Here is an 18,379-nt window from a genome sequence, read left to right on the forward strand (position 1 = left end):
GGTCACTGGATGATCGGTGGGCATGACATGCTGCTCCCTAGCTTCCTCTTCCTCGGGCCCACTACTAGCTTCTTCCCCAAAAGTCAATGCTCTCTCTAGTGAGTCAGCTTCCTCTGTCACTACATGTGATCTTGTCCGGACAGGATTTAGTGCAATTTGCTTAGGTCGGGTTGCAGTACAGGTCATACAAGTGTTTCTCCAGCCTAAGTTTGGCTGACCACAGTGTTTACAAGTCCAACTGTCTTGTCTCAGTCTCTGAAGATGCAGAGGTGGGGCGCTAGCAGTCATAGATCTTTGTGTATCGAAACAGTCATAATACACCCTACTTCCTACTGTAGTCTCTTTACATCCATACTGTTGTATTTCTTCTGCCACACGACACCATTTATTCACTTGTTGCTCTTTCTTTTTGTCTTTTATCCACCCCCTATTCTCCTCTCTGAAACTGTGCCATTTTTGTACATCCAAACATCCACACTCTGGCATTTTCGCCTTTTTAAATATTGGTCTCACATCTTTTACTGCTTCCTTTCCTTCTCTGTCTTTCACAATCTGCATAGCTGTCTTGGATCCTATTGGGGGCACCGATCGCATACAGAAAAAGTTGCCCATGGCTTCAACCTTTTTCTACCGACAGCTCACCTTTCTTCTGAAATGCCCTCCCAGTGTGCCTGGACCTCTGTCTTACAGGCCACACTTAGCAAGTCAGAGAGAGCCTGCCAAGGTGTAGCGGGAAGGCTCCTTGCCTCTCACCCGGTAGACCTACAGGATGTAGCGGGAAGGCTCTCTGCCTCTCACCCGTTAGATCAGCTGGCTAGAATAGGATCAGGCCTGCATCCTTCCAGCCCAGCTCCATGGATTGTTGTGGGAAGGCTATTTCAACTTTAGACAGCTCACCTTTATTCTGAAATGCCCCTCTAGTGTGCCTAACCATATCTACGGGCGGCCACACGTAGCAAGTCAGAGCGAGCCTGCCAAGGTATATCCAGAGGGCTCCTTGCCCTCGCCTCTCATCCACAACAATAAAACCTGCTGACTAAAGTAAGAAGGCCCAGGTGTGATAGGCCTCTAACCCACTTTATCAGCCATACAGTCGGCTACCTCCTCTGTGGATCCACAGTCAGCTATGCATCAATCATTTGACTTGAAGCAGATGAATCTTTTACCAATCATTCAATCACACTGAAGATCAAACAATCTTCCACAATTTTTCTTAAAATAGGCAGTTTCTTTCCTCCCCTCTTTGTACAGCACTGTTGCTTTAAACAAACCACAAATCTTTCAGCGCGTACCTTGAGGTTAGAATTACAGAGAATTTTGAGCGCAGCTCGTATTCAGCAGAGATAAGAGATAAGAGTGAAGGGAGAAGAAAAAATTACGCAGCGGTATCATTCCCCCCTCCCATCAGACTGTAGTATCTTTCACTGAATTCCTTAGTTCTTTAGACTTAATCAGAATCAATCTCCTCAAAACCCTCATCAATCTCTGGTGACCACTGAACTTCACTGTATGGGCAAATAACTGTACAATGTGAGTATCCACGCCTTGCCCTTGCCTGGCCAAATGATTCCAGAAAACTTACCAATGTCATACCACATATAACACGAGTTATATCATTACTCAATTCATTCAATCTCAGATGCAGATTGAAATATCTGTAAAGTACCCGTCCTGGACCTTGCACTAGAACTGGAAAGGTAACAACATTAGGAGTCCATGAAAAAATTCTGTAGGGCTCTGCCCCTTGACTTAGTACCCCTAGAACTCCTCTGCAATCTTCACAGAATGGTGCAAATTCATCAAATTCATTCATGCGTGCACATTCGGGGATTTCTTTTTTTTTTTTCCTCTTTCACTTAGCGGTTATTTGATTTTACAAAAAGAAGATAGCAAAAATCCCTTATCTCAATCACTCCGCCTAATTCAGCTCAAAATGAGTTGAATGATGTCCTCTGTCACATATAGAGGACCACGCCTAACGGAACCCCTCATCAATCAGGGATTTATTTATATCCCTTATACTCAATTACTCATCTCTCATCTCATTCAGAGGTTCTCATAGACATAAATACAAGGATTCACACAGCCTGCCTATCTTGGACCTTGGATTTAACACCTTAACCTACAGCAGTGTCCACTGTCACCCTTGAGAACACCAAAGCCAACTTTTTAAACAACAAGAATCAATGAAAACCAAACCAACCAAAAACAACCACAGCCCTATACAAAATACAGCCTCATATGATTTTACTGCAAATCAAAAACAACAACAACAACAACCACTGCACAGAGTCTATCCCAGACTTTGGTTGTGCTACACAGTACACCAGTTCACAACCAGTTAGTATATTAGTATATTGCTAGAGCAGATTGACAGATAATACAGATGACAATTATTATCTTATTACTCTATTATTCAACTCTCATACAGACATACTCACCACTCACTGGTGATGTGGGTTCTTTTGAACCGTGTTGCACAGTCTTATCCAGAGATATGTAGAGATCCCTAGAGAAGCTGTAGATGCAGAATCAATGTAAGAATAAATGTTCTCACCTGCTGCAGCCTGGATTCTGCATATTCAACCTCCCAGGAAGCTCCCACATACGGATTCTGAATAGGCTGGTTTCCACGGCCCCCGTTGGGCGTCAAACTGTCGTACATACGTACATACATATATACTACATGCATGCAACATGCATACTACATATATACCACATATATACTACATGCATGCAACATACATATATACTACATATATACTACATGCATGCAACATACATACTATATATACCACATGCATGCAACATGCATACTATATATACCACATACATACTACATGCATGCAACATACATATATACTACATATATACCACATATATACTACATGCATGCAACATGCATACTACATATATACCACATATATACTACATGCATGCAACATACATATATACTACATATATACTACATGCATGCAACATACATACTATATATACCACATGCATGCAACATGCATACTATATATACCACATACATACTACATGCATGCAACATACATATATACTACATACATGCAACATATATACTACATGCATGCAACATGCATACAACATATATACCACATATATACTACATGCATGCAACATACATATATTCTACATATATACTACATGCATGCAACATACATACTACATATATACCACAAGCATGCAACATGCATACTATATATACCACATACATACTACATGCATGCAACATATATATAATACATATATACTACATGCAACATACATACTACATACATACTACATATATACCACATGCATGCAACATGCATACTACATATATACTACATGCATGCAACATACATATATACTACATACAATACATACATATAGACATACAGTACATATAACATAGAGTACATACTCACCATCACTTGTCACTTTAATCCCCGAAGCCATTGTCATCTATGGAATAAATATTAAAATAACAAAGCACCAATATACTCACCCCTGATCCACAGAAGTCCACGGGTGTCCCACGACGATCTTGCGTGGAGAACAGCAGCATCAGCTGATGCTACTGTTGTCTACGGGCTCCAGGAAACCAGTGTCGGGAGGTAGGTATCCTTCCGCCCTGTATTCCTCCGCCTACCTCCCAACACTGGTTTCCTGGAGCCCGTAGAGAACGGTAGCATCAGCTGATGCTGCCGTTCTCCACGCAAGATCGTCGTGGGACACCCGTGGACTTCTGCGGATCAGGGGTGAGTATATTGGTGCTTTATTATTTTAATATTTATTCCATAGATGTCAATGGCTTCGGGGATCAAAGTGACAAGTGATGGTGAGTATGTACTCTATGTTATATGTACTGTATGTCTATAAGTATGTATTGTATGAATGTATTGTATGTAGTATATATGTATGTTGCATGCATGTAGTACATATGTAGTATGCATGTTGCATGCATGTGGTATATATGTAGTATGTATGTTGCATGCATGTAGTATATAAGTATGTTGCATGCATGTAGTATATATGTAGTATGCATGTTGCATGCATGTGGTATATATGTAGTATGTATGTTGCATGTAGTATATATGTATTATATATATGTTGCATGCATGTAGTATATATGTGGTATATATGTAGTATATGTATGTTGCATGCATGTAGTATATATGTGGTATATATGTAGTATGCATGTTGCATGCATGTGGTATATATGTAATATATATGTAGTATGTATGTTGCATGCATGTAGTTTATATGTAGTATGTATGTTGCATGTAGTATATATCTTGTATATATGTATGTTGCATGCATGTGGTATATATGTAGTATGCATGTAGTATATATGTGGTATATAATGTATGTAGTATGCATGTTGCATGCATGTGGTATATATGTAGTATGTATGTAGCATGTAGTATGTATGTAGTATGTATTTTTTTTTTTTTTACATTCAACACATAGGCTGGATAATGGGACTACTACTGTCCCATCATTGGCTAATGTGTCAATCACCGTCATGGTAGCAGGCATCACCCGATGGGACTTGTAGTCCCATCGGACGATCCTGCACAGACCACCGCAGCCTGCTCAGACCCCCGGACAGTCGGTATAGACCACCGGCAGGTCGGCACAGCCCCCCGGCAGGCCGGTACAGACCCCCGGCAGGCCGGTACAGACCCCCGGCAGTCCGCTCAGACCCCCAGACAGTCGGTACAGACCACCGGCAGGCCGGCACAGCCCCCCGGCATGCCGGTACAGACCCCCGGCAGTCTGCTCAGACCCCCGGACAGTCGGTACAGACCACCGGCAGGCCGGCACAGCCCCCCGGCAGGTCGGTACAGACCCCCGCAGCCTGCACAGACCCCCGGACAGTCGATACAGACCATCGGCAGGCCGGCACAGCCCCCCGGCAGGCCGGTGCAGACCCCCGGGCAGTCGGCACAGACCCCCGGACAGTCCGCACAGCCCCCCCGGTATATGTGGTATATATGTAGTATGCATGTTGCATGCATGTAGTATATATGTGGTATATATGTAGTATGCATGTTGCATGCATGTAGTATATATGTGGTATATATGTAGTATGCATGTTTCATGCATGTTTCAATGTGTCAATCACCGTCATGGTAGCAGGCATCGCCCAATGGGATTGTAGTCCCATCGGACGATGCCTGCACAGACCCCCACAGCCTGCACAGACCCCCGGACAGTCGGCACAGCCCGCTGCAGGCCAGCAAAGCCCCCCGGCAGGCTGGTACAGACCCCCGGCAGTCCGCTCAGACCCCCGGACAGTCGGTACACACCACCGGCAGGTCGGTACAGACCCCCGGCAGGCCGGTACAGACCCCCGGAAGTCCGCTCAGACCCCCGGCAGTCCGCTCAGAACCCCAGACAGTCGGTACAGCCCCCCGGCAGGCCGGTACAGACCCCCAGACAGTCGGTACAGACCACCGGCAGGCCGGCACAGCCTCCCGGCAGGCCGGTACAGACCCCCGCAGCCTGCACAGACCCCGGACAGTCGGTACAGACCACCAGGCCGGCACAGCCCCCCGGCAGGCCGGTACAGACCCCCGCAGCCTGCACAGACCCCCGGACTGTCGGTACAGACCACCGGCAGGCCGGCACAGCCCCCTGGCAGGCCGGTACAGATCCCCGGCAGTCCGCTCAGACACCCAGACAGTCGGTATAGACCACCGGCAGGCCGGCACAGCCCCCCCGGCAGGCCGGTACAGACCCCCGCAGCCTGCACAGACTCCCGCACAGTCGGTACAGACCACCGGCAGGCCAGCACAGCCCCCCGGCAGTCCGGTACAGACCCCCGGCAGGCCGGTACTGACCCCTGGCAGTCCGCTCAGACCCCCGGACAGTCGGTACAGACCACCGGCAGGCCGGCACAGCCCCCCGGCAGGCCGGTACAGACCCCCGCAGCCTGCACAGACCCCTGGACAGTCGGTACAGACCACCGGCAGGCCGGCACAGCCCCCCGGCAGGCCGGTACAGACCCCCGGGCAGTCGGGACAGCCCCCCGGACAGTCGGCACAGCCCCCCTGTATATGTGGTATATATGTAGTATGCATGTTGCATGCATGTAGTATATATGTGGTATATATGTAGTATGCATGTTGCATGCATGTAGTATATATGCAGTGTGTATGTTGCATGCATGTAGTATATATGACTTATGTATAAGTATTACTTATGACTGTTGTGTTTGAAACTGTTCAACTGTAAAGCGCTGCGGAATATGTTGGCGCTATATAAATAAAGATTATTATTATTATTATTATTATATGTTGCATGCATGTAGCATGTATGTAGTATGTATGTAGCATGTAGTATGTATGTAGTATGCATTTTTTTTTTCTTACATTCAACACATAGGCCGGATGATGGGACTACTACTGTCCCATCATTGGCTAATGTGTCAATCACCGTCATGATAGCAGGCATCGCCCGATGGGACTTGTAATCCCATCGGACGATGCCAGCACAGCCCCCCGGCAGGCCAGCACAGCCACCCGGCAGGCCGGTACAGACCCCCGGCAGTCCGCACAGACCCCCGGGCAGTTGGCACAGACCACTAGACAGTCGTCACAGCCCCACGGCAGGCCGGCACAGCCCCCCGGCAGGCCGGTACAGACCCCCGGCAGTCCACTCAGACCCCCCGGACAGTCGGTACAGACCACCGGCAGGCCGGCACAGCCCCCCGGCAGGCCGGTACAGACCCCTGCAGCCTGCACATACCCCCGGACAGTCGGTACAGACCACCGGCAGGCCGGCACAGCCCCCCGGACAGTCGGTACAGACCCCCGGCAGTCCGCTCAGACCCCGGACAGTCGGTATAGACCACCGGCAGGCCGGCACAGCCCCCCGGCAGGCCGGTACAGACCCCCGCAGCCTGCACAGACCCCCGCACAGTCGGTACAGACCACCGGCAGGCCAGCACTCCACCTGGCAGGCCGGTACAGACCCCCGGCAGGCTGGTACAGACCCCCGGACAGTCGGTACAGACCCCCGGGCAGTCGGCACAGACCCCCGGACAGTCGGCACAGCCCCCCGGTATATGTGGTATATATGTAGTATGCATGTTGCCATGTTGCATGCATGTAGTATATATGTGGTATATATGTAGTATGCATGTTGCATGCATGTAGTATGCATGTTGCATGCATGTGGTATATATGCAGTATGTATGTATGTTGCATGCACGTAGTATATATGTTGCATGTATGTAGCATGCATGTAGTATGTATGTAGTATGTAGTATGTATGTAGTATGTATTTTTTTTTTTTTGTACATTCAACACATTAGCCGGATGATGGGACTACTACTGTCCCATCATTGGCTAATGTGTCAATCACCATCATGTTAGCAGGCATCGCCCGATGGGACTTGTAGTCCCATCGGACGGTCCTGCACAGACACCCGCAGTCTGGTCAGACCCCCGGACAGTTGGCACAGACCACCGGCAGGCCGGCACAGCCCCCCGGCAGTCCGCACAGACCCCCGGGCAGTCGGTACAGACCAACGGCAGGCCGGCACAGCCCCCTGTCAGTCCGCACAGACCCCCGGGCAGTCGGTACAGACCACCGGCAGGCCGGCACATCCCCCTCAGCCTGCACAGACCCCCGGGCAGTCGGTACAGTCCACCGGCAGGCCGGCACAGCCCCCCGCAGCCTGCACAGACACCCGGACAGTCGGTACAGACCACCGGCAGGCCGGCACAGACCACTGGCAGTCCGCACAGTCCCCCGGACAGTTGGCACAGACCACCGGCAGGCCGGCACAGCCCCCCGGCAGTCTGCTCAGACCCCCGGACAGTTGGCACAGACCACCGGCAGGCCGGCACAGCCCCCCGGCAGTCCGCACAGACCCCCGGGCAGTCGGTACAGACCAACGGCAGGCCGGCACAGCCCCCCGTCAGTCCGCACAGACCCCCGGGCAGTCGGTACAGACCACCGGCAGGCCGGCACATCCCCCTCAGCCTGTACAGACCCCCGGGCAGTCGGTACAGTCCACCGGCAGGCCGGCACAGCCCCCCGCAGCCTGCACAGACACCCGGACAGTCGGTACAGACCACCAGCAGGCCGGCACAGACCACTGGCAGTCCGCACAGTCCCCCGGGCAGTCGGCACAGACCCCCGGAAGGTCTGTACACCCCCCCGAGAGGCTGTACAAGGACAGAAAAGGGTTTTTCTTATTCCAATACCGGAACTCCCATGGACTTGAATGGGACTTCCGGTATCGGAATCGGCGATACCCGATACTTTTTTCGTATCGGGCCGATACCATCCGATCCGATATTTTAGGGTATGGGATGGTATCGCTCAACACTAATCATTATAATTTGTGATAACTAACCACAGTTGGTTACTATGCCCAGGCAACGCTGGGCTTTTCAGCTAGTATCATAATATGTACAATGCTATTAAAGGATTATAATTATAAAGTGACAGTGCACACAAAAATATCCCTGTAGCAATATGAAAATTAAGAAAAAGTGACCTTAGTGCATACTGATTGGGCCAAACAATACCCTATTCAATAAATAGACCAAAAATAAAGTGACAATGAATAAAGATCCAATTAGATTCAGGCAGCTTAAGAGCACATAATAATGTCAATAAAACTAATCGGACATTTGCCGAATAAAGTGCATAAACTGAAAAATAAATGGCTTACATGTGGATGAAGCTCTAACCCCCGCCTGCCGCCTCAATGCATGTTTCGCCGTTCTTCATCAGGAGGTGTGGCTTGGGTTAGGCTTGTATCCGTATAAATAATGGGGACTGGCCAATGAGCAAGTAGGCGCATGAGTAAGTGCCGCTACACCACGTGGAACACTTACCCCAAAGCTCCCTGAAAGGCCAATGAGCAGATAAGGATATACTGTGACATCGGCTAATAAGCGGCGCATGTGCAGGTGCCACTACACCACGTGGTACACTTCCCTCAGTGCTCCTGGAACGCAAGCCATCCACCACTGCTAAGCAGCAGGGATCACGCGCGGACAACGTGAGCACGTCAGGAAGGTCCTGGTGGAGCAGAGTCAGGGCATGCGCTCTAGCCTGATAACGAAAAGGAAAGCTTGGGCAAGATAACAACTAAAATAATGTGACAAGGATCTAAATCAAAGAGAGCCCATGATTCCTGATATTCTTATTGGAAACATAGAAAAATTATATTATAGCCAAGCACGGAGGACGAAAAGAAGAGAAAAGTAGTAAAAAGAAGAAAGTGTTCTGGTAAAGCTAACTAAAAAATATAATTGTAGTGATAAACAAAATATAAGAAAATAAACATGAAAAATCTTAGGACCAAAAGCTATAAAGTGAATAAAAATATATTTGGAGTATATATTATTTAAATATTGTATAAAAATAATGAGTGAATAAATAGATATAATTTTTTTGAAAAAAAAAAGAAAATATAAAATAACAAAAATAGCTAAATAATAATAAATAATAGTGACAAGGATAAGTGGATATCCCTCAGAAAATGGACACAAAAAGGAAACATGGCATATGTCCCATAGATATATAGAATCATATATAAAAGCAATAAAGCACAAAAGGTCACTTAGTTTTTCATTAGTCCGTAAACAATATCCTGGTAACAGCATCAGCTTTTTCCAAACTTTTCTCATATTTTCCATATTATTATTGTGGAAGAAAAAAGGGGAGGGGGGAATTCAACTTGTTCTCCTGAATTTAGAAAGAGCAAAGCACTTTCAGAAGGATCCAAAGAAGTTCCTCATATGGTCATAGGTCACAAAAGGTTGAAAATCGACACTAAATAGGAAATATATCTAGAAAATATATGAAAGAAAACAAGTTAGATAAAACTAAAGAACAATAATTCAATAAATATATATTGTCGGTGAGACAAGATGAGGCACAAACGCAGGCAGAAAATAGAGTGAGCAAATGATGGGGCCCACACTGTCTAGATAGGACAGGACAGAAAAGATACTGTCTGCAATCATGCAAAAACCGTAAAAAAATCCAACACGTCTGATATACAAAAACACTGAGGCCACACGACCTCTACCCCACTAGATCAGCAGCCTAACGTATTCTCCTCCCCAACCTTTAGACCTTTTCACAACCATAAAAGATATCCACTTCTTTGCCAGGAAGGTCATTTTAAAGAGATTCCATGAAAAAACTAATATAGGACTGACATGGAACACTGAAGAGGAGAGTGAGGCCCTTGCTATCTTGGAATCTTTAGTGGAGGAGAGCAATCCCTCTGAGACTGTGAGCACATTTCCTACATTTCTTTTCAATAAATCGAGAAAAGTCCCTAATATTAATACATGTTCCGCAGTTGAAATTTTTGTAAAACTGGTCACCAAAGATTTAGAGGACATGAATCGTAAATATTATTTTGGACCATCTGATCTGAGGGATAGACATATTATCCGGGAATTACAGAGCTGGAAGGATGTGACTTTTAAAATGGCCGATAAAGGAGGTAATTTAGTAATATGGCCATATGAGAAAAATGTTCCCAATACAAAGGAGCGGGTCTCCTATACTTGTAACTCCCATACACTAAGTGTATGGGCTGACAAACATTTCCCCCTGGGGGTACACATTAACATACTGTGTAAAAAATTTTTTTACGGGCATCATAAACACCCTTGAAAACAATAATGTTGTTTCCTACACAGTTGCTGCTGGGAAGGTGCAGGTTTTTAGCAGAAATACAGCGGACAAGACTTTGGATGAAGTGATCAGGAAAAGGGGCATGGTGACGGCAGGAATGGGAACGTACAGGATTAATAACAGTGGGGCTATAGGAGGTATGAGATCCAGGATCAAGCCTGCAATGATTAGTTGTTTACCCACCACTATTATGGAAATTTGGTTAGGATAAATCTATCCCTGTGTGTGCTGCGGCCGTTCCCAATTAGACTGAGTATTTTGAGCACTCAAAGAAATGACACTGTACACTCATGGTTACAGGATAACATTCCCTCAATACTCTAAAGGTTTATTGCACATACATGGTTTTATAATTACATGTACAAAGGGGTGGTTAGTTAATTACCATATTGTCAAGCTTCAATGTTATTGGCTGTTTGAGTATATGGAGGATTCTAGTTAAGGCATAACAAAAAGACTGGTTTAGCAATTTATGAGTAACTGTGCCTTTTGCTGCTATTCAGCAAAAATCGAGACTTCAGCTTGGGCCATCTGGTGTTGTTCCTGTTTTTGATGTTGGGAAAGTACCATGGAGCTGTCTGGTTTGCACTTGTCTGGTTTATGGGGTCATTAGGTCATTCTAAGAAATTGATTATAGGGTACATGTTTGTTGTGAGTATATATAAGTATATATGCAAGTGAGATCTATATGAGATACATATATAATTCTATCACAATCCCCCCTTAGATATCACTTGCCCTAATCCTAACCTCCTGTCCCAAAGCACTGGAACTTTTTTATGCTGCCAGTGGGCTAACGCATGCCTAGTGCATACACCCCTCTCTGCACACACTTTCACAAGTGGGCAGTCAGGAAATCTTTCCCTAATGGGGGTTCGTTGCAATCAAAGTCTCTTAGTCAACAGTATGTGTAGTCAGTGGTGTGTATTCTACATTAGGTAGGTCATTTATTCGGTCAGGTAGGGCATCCACAGCATCATTCTGGCTTGGGTGTATCTTCTGGTATGGGAGCTTTCTTGCAATGCGATGCATGGATCCAAGTGGGTGTTCCCTCCAGGTTGGTGTCATCAGCAGCACTTGGAAGGGCCATCAAATCTGGGATCAAGCATTCTCCTTACAAACTTTTTTCACCAAAACTCAGTCTCCTTGCTTCAGGGAGTGCATACCAGGTACCGAATCTGGATCTGACAATGAAGAAAAAAACTCGAGAATGGACATTAGCAAGTTTCTTGGTGAGTTCAATTACATAAGCAGACAAAGTATCATATTGCATAGTCAACTGCTCATGGAAGAATACCCCTCACCTGTGACTAGACCCAAACAAAATTTCATACAGCGACAGCTTTTCTGGGCTCCGGGGAGTGTTCATTACACTAAACAGTGTGATTGATAGTGTCTCATGGGAATTTCTCTTGGTCAACTTTCAACATCCTGTTCTTAAATGTCCCATTTAGTCTTTCTATTTTCCCATTACTTTGGGGATGGTGGGAAGTGTGCAGGCCTAAATAATAATAATAATAATAATAAATTTTATTTTTATAGCGCCGACATATTCCGCAGCACTTTACATTTCAGAGGGGATTTGTACAGACAATAGACATTACAGCATAACAATAATCACATACAGTAGATTATAACAAATACCAAGAGGAAAGAGGGCCCTGCTCGCAAGCTTACATTCTATGAGGAAAGTGGTAGACATGAAAGGTGGGTGGTAACAGTTGCCCTGATTGTATGGACCAGCCATAATGTTAAGTGTGTAACAGTACAGACACAGAGGGCTAATGGATGCATAAAGCATGTGGGAACATGATGCGGGAAATCTGGTTATGGTAAAACTTTTGGCTGTGCCACACAGGGATAGATTAGGTTAAAGTGTTGAGGCGATAGGCCAGTCTGAATAAATGCATTTTAAGGACACGCTTAAAATTGTGGGGATTGGGGACTAATCGTATTGACCTGGGAAGTGCATTCCAAAGAATTGGCGGGGCACGTGTAAAGTCTTGGAGACGGGAGTGGGAGGTTCTGACTATTGAGGATACTAACCTCAGGTCATCAGCAGAACGGAGGGCGCAGGTAGGGTGGTATACTGAAACAAGGGAGGAGATGTACGGTGGTGCTGAGCCATGGAGGGCTTTGTGGGTGAGGGTAATAAGTTTATACTGAATTCTGGAGTGGATGGGTAGCCAGTGTAATGACTGGCACAAGGTAGAGGCATCGGTGTAACGATTGGTGAGGAATATGATCCTGGCTGCAGCATTCAAGACAGATTGGAGAGGGGAGAGTTTGGTAAGAGGGAGACCGATTAGAAGAGAGTTACAATAGTCGAGGCGAGAATGAATAAGAGAAACAGTAAGAGTTTTTGCAGAGTCAAAAGTAAGAAAAGGTCGAATTCTAGAAATGTTTTTGAGGTGCAGATGACAAGAGCGAGCCAGTGATCGAATGTGGGGGGCAAAGGAAAGCTCGGAATCAAGTATGACCCCAAGACAGCGGGCCTGTTGCTGGGGAGTAATAGTGGAACCACACACAGAAATGGCAATGTCGGGTATAGGTACATTAGTAGAGGGAGGAAACACCAGGAGTTCAGTCTTTGACAGGTTCAGTTTCAGATATAGTGAGGACATGATATTAGACACAGCGATTAGACAATCGCCGGTGTTTTCTAGAAAGGCTGGCGTGATGTCAGGAGAAGAAGCGTATAATTGGGTGTCATCAGCATAGAGATGGTACTGGAAACCAAATCTACTGATTGTTTGACCAATAGGGGCAGTGTACAAGGAGAAGAGGAGGGGGCCTAGAACCGATCCTTGGGGGACCCCAACAGTAAGGGGAAGATGAGAGGAGGAACCGGCAAAAGATACAGTAAAGGAGCGGTCGGAGAGATAGGAGGAGAACCAGGAGAGAATGGTGTCCTTGAGGCCAATGGAATGGAGCATAGTGAGGAGGAGCTGATGATCCACAGTGTCGAATGCTGCAGAGAGATCCAAGAGAATTAGCATGGAGTAATGACCATTTGATTTAGCTGTTAGCAGATCATTAGAGACTTTAGTGAGGGCAGTTTCAGTGGAGTGTAAAGAGCGGAAACCGGATTGGAGAGGGTCGAGAACAGAGTTTTCTGAGAGATAGCGGATAAGATGGGAGTGGACCAGGAGTTTAGAGATGAAGGGAAGATTAGAGACAGGTCTATAGTTAGCGGCACAGTTTTGGTCGAAGGATGGTTTTTTAAGTAGTGGATGTATGATGGCATGCTTAAATGAGGAGGGAAAAATACCAGAAGAGAGAGAGAGGTTAAATATTTTAGTTAGGTGAGGGATGACAGCAGGGGAAAGGGACTGGAGGAGATGTGACGGAAATGGGTCACTGGTGCAAGTAGTTGGGCGTGAAGATGCAAGGAGCCTGCTTACTTCTTGACCTATGACCCTATTGCTGACCAGATCTCTTGTGTCAAGTTTGCTTTGAATGTGGGCCCCTGATCACTCTCTATCACTTCTGGAACCCCATATCTGCACACTATTTCTGAGAGTAGCTTCTTTGCAGTAGGCTTTACCGACTGGTTCCTCACTGGGAATGCTTCTGGCCAGATGATGTGCGGGAACTTTTTTCCACTTGTCCAGGGTTGCATTTGCCGCAGGTCAAACAGCTGCTAGGAAATTTGGCCTTTAGGGTAGAAATCCCTGGAGCGAACCAGTAAGCACCAATCAGATCATTCATCTGTGTCTTCGATCTGTGTGTGGGCCCATGTGCCCATTGAACCACCACAGGGTACATACTTGGAGGTAGACAGGGTCTGGAGTCCAATGCTTTGAGGTAGACAGGGTTTAGAGTTCAATGCTTTGAGGTAGACAGGGTTTGGTGTCCAAAGCTTTTGCGCTTCTTTCATATGTTGCCCCTTCTGCATCCAGCTTTCCTTCTCCTCCTTTGGAGCCTGGTCCTGCAACTTCTTGAACAGATCCCAGGACATCATTTTGTCAGGTTTCTTGTCCTAAGTCGCCATATAGTAGCCATCCGACGCTATGACCTCCCCCACCTCTCCATATTGTCTTCCTTTGGCTGCTTCTTTGGCTGCCATGTCCGCCATGTTATTGCCTAGTGCCTCTACTGTGTTTAGTTTTCTGTGTGCCTTAATCTTTAACACTGCCACCACCTTTGGAAGTTGGAGTGCATCCAGCAGGTCCCTCATGGCTCCATGATGCTTCACAGTTGTCCCACTTGCTGTGATGAAGTCCCTCGCAGCCCAGATGGGTCCAAAGTCAAGTGCTATGCCATGCGAGTACCTGGAATCGGTATAGATGTTCGCAGTAGTTTTGTCCTTTGTAATTTGGCAGGCCTTCTTTAGCGCTATCCGTTCTGCTTCCTGGGCTGACAAGTTGGTGACAGACTTCTGGGCCATAGGATTTCTTGATTGCTGGTCACTGCACATCCCGTGTGGAATCTTCCTTCATCATCTGCAAATCTGGAGCCATCTACATAAAGAATCAACTTTGGGTTGGTCAATGGCTTATCTACCACATTGGGTAATCCTGCTGTTTCCTGTTGCAGGATGCTGAAACAATCATGGTCGTCCGGTCGGAGCAAATCCAGATCCTTGTGAAAGGTATCCTGCAGATTTTGTTCTGAAGAGTTCATATCCGCATGTAGATTTTGTTCTGAAGAGTCCATATCCGCATCCCCTCTTGGGAGTGGGAGTAGAGTGGCCGGGTTGAGGATGGGGCATTTGGAGATGGTGACATTGTCAGGCAAAAGCAAAGGGCACTGGAGGCATAGATGCTTGGCAGGAGAGATGTTTTGGCTGGGTTTGACTGATAATTTCTGAGATGTCGTGCGGAGCCAGGATCTCCAGTGGATGTCCAAGAATGATGTCAGCAGTCTTGTCCAAGAGGGTGTGTGCTGCAAACACTGCCCTCATGCAGGAGGAGCTCCCTTGCAACTGGATCCAGGCGGGCTGAGAAGTAGCCTAGAGGTCTGTTTTCCTCCGTGGATCTGGGTCAGGACACCAATAGCATGACCTTCTTTTTCCATCAGGTAAAGAAGGAATGGCTTCTCATAGTCAGTGAGGCCTAGTTGTGGCTCGGAGACTATGTCTTTCAATTTCCTGAATGAGATGAAGGCTGCATCCGACAGGAGGAATGGGGTTGCATTGATGCAACCGTACAGAGGCTGCATTATGACCAAGGCATCAGGGATCCAAGTTCTGCAATACGAAACTAGACCAAGGAAGGCCTGCAGCATCTTTGGAGTTGCTGGGGGAGCATCTTCTCCACAGTGGCCTTCCGATCATCTGTCAGGTGTTTCGTTTGGTGAGCAATACAGTGTCACAGAAACGTAACTTGCTTTTGACACCACTGGACTTTGTTTTTCAAGAACTTGCATTGCTGCTTCACCAGGTAGAGTAGGAGAGACAAGGAAAAGGCTGTGCAGGTATCGAGGTCAGCTGCTCAAAAGAGAAGGTCATCCACGTACTGTAGAAGAGTGACTTCTGCATGTTCTGCAATCCAGTGGATGAGGATAGAGGACATTGCTTTGGTGAACTGTGAAAGGCTGTTCTGGGCCCCCTGGGGCATCACTGTCCATGTGTACTGTGTCCCTTACTGCATGAAGGCAAACAGAAACTGGTCATCCGGGTGAAGGGGAACACTGATTTCAAATATCGTAGCCTCGTTCAAGGCCTTCAGGTCATGCACCATTCTGAATTCGGCTGGTTCTCCTTTCACAGTCTTTTTCTTGACTAAGAAAAGCGGGGATTGCATAATGATTCCTATGGACGAGGCGGCCCAGTCTTGCCTTGCTCTCACAATGAAATAACAGATTCCCATCTTCTGGCATGGAGCTAGCAGGAAAAAAGCTGTTCACTGGGATCCACATTACGAGAGATGACCAGCAGAGCTTTCTTGTTCTCCACCAAGGCGGTCACTGTGTTAACACCTGCTCTGATCACAGGGGTTCTCTTCATTGGGACATCTCCTTTACCAGCTGCTTTCTGCTCAGCACGGGCCATCAGCCATGTTTTTTTCCTCCAGCTTGGTCTCAGGTCAGTATTTGTGCACCAGTTTGAAGAGCTGTGTGGCTGTCTGCCGGTCCAGAGCTTTCTTGTTCTCCACCAAGGCGGTCACTGTGTTAACACCTGCTCTGATCACAGGGGTTCTCTTCATTGGGACATCTCCTTTACCAGCTGCTTTCTGCTCAGCACGGGCCATCAGCCATGTTTTTTTCCTCCAGCTTGGTCTCAGGTCAGTATTTGTGCACCAGTTTGAAGAGCTGTGTGGCTGTCTGCCGGTCCAGAGCCTGGATGAACTGGTTGATTGCAGGGAGCACCTTCAGAATCTTGTACAAGATGGTCCTTTGGCACTGGAGCTGGATGTAGCACAGCCATTTCACGAAGTGGGTAAGGTCCCTTTCGGGTTGAATTTCCTGGTCAATGCCAAAGTTCTTAGGCCGTTTCTCAAACAGCGGGTTCACTTAGACCTTAAGTTGGTCAGAGACACGTTGGGATGGACAGGGGATACTGGGCCTTATGAGGGTGCTGGGGTCCCAGACTTGAGTGACACCAGCACTGGGGCAACTTGAAGTTTCCCCACATCCTGGGGTCCCTTGGATCATAGACTTTCTGGTACTATGTCCAGCACCTCCTGGGGTAGGTCTGCGTTGGTTGTTTGGGGCTCCTGCAGGGCCGCCAGCATGATTGATTCTTCTTGAGCCAGGGGTGGAGAAAGTGTCATGGTCCCATCTTCCTGGAACACTATGGTCACCTTCACCTCCTGCAGTAGGTCTGCTCCCAGCAGGTTGAGAGGGCAGGTCCTTGACACCACAACTGGGACAGGATTGAGTGTCCTGGCTGTGTCCACACGCTCAGAGGCTTTGCAAGCTGGGAATGTCTGACTTGACGATCAATCCCCATGCAAGACAAAGAGGATTCTGACAGGCAGGTGGGGTTGGGGAGTTCCACATGTCTCATCACACTTATGGCTGCACCAGTGTCCACAAGAGAAAAATCTGACAACTCCATCCACTTTCAGGGAAATTTGGGGTATTGGTTCCACTGGTGGGGTTTTACATGTTTGGAACGTGGTGCCTTGCGGACCTGGCTTGTCCCTGTCCAGTGAACAGGGTTCTTCACTGCTTTCTGTGTTTCTTTCTTGGCCTGTTCCTCTGAGCAATGTCCTGGGTTGCGGGAGTGCTCTGCACTGGTTCTGGAAATGGCCAAGTTTGCCACAGTTGTAATATCTGACGTTTCTTCTGTCCTTATACTGTGGTTGTTCATCTGGGTCTGTGGCCACCTTCAGGGGGGTTGTCTTCCACACTCCTCGTTGGGACTCCATCCCTTTGGCAACTGTGAGCAGGGTATCCATTGCTATTGACCTGTACTCAGGCCTGGCCACTATCAGTAGTTGAACCACGATAAAAAAAACCCTAGGCCTTTTTTTAAAAAAAAAATGTTTTTGATACAATAGAGTAAATATATGTAGACAAATATAACTGACAGCACCTAGAACAAGGTAGGTTTTGAAAAAAACGATACAGATAATCTCAAAAAGAGGGGAATGTCAAATATAAGCCCTCTTGAATACCAATAGAAACAATATTTTTATTTGACAAAAATTTATAAAAGTAGTCCTATTGCAATAGAGTGCTACAAAGACTACATAATTAATAGTATATTACAAAAAACAAAACCAACCTATCACCACTAGTG

The 18,379-nt window shown here is 46.9% G+C and overlaps 1 pseudogene; it reads right to left on the minus strand.

The window, feature by feature from the left end:
* Positions 1-16,362: 16,362 nt before the first annotated feature.
* LOC141098649 (large ribosomal subunit protein eL8 pseudogene) lies at positions 16,363-17,405 on the minus strand (annotated as a pseudogene).
* Between the last annotated feature and the right edge of the window lie 974 nt (positions 17,406-18,379).

The sequence above is a fragment of the Dendrobates tinctorius genome, unplaced genomic scaffold (genome assembly GCF_039654945.1).
Source record: "Dendrobates tinctorius isolate UK_male_01 unplaced genomic scaffold, ASM3965494v1 ptg000093l, whole genome shotgun sequence".
Lineage (NCBI taxonomy): Eukaryota > Metazoa > Chordata > Amphibia > Anura > Dendrobatidae > Dendrobates > Dendrobates tinctorius.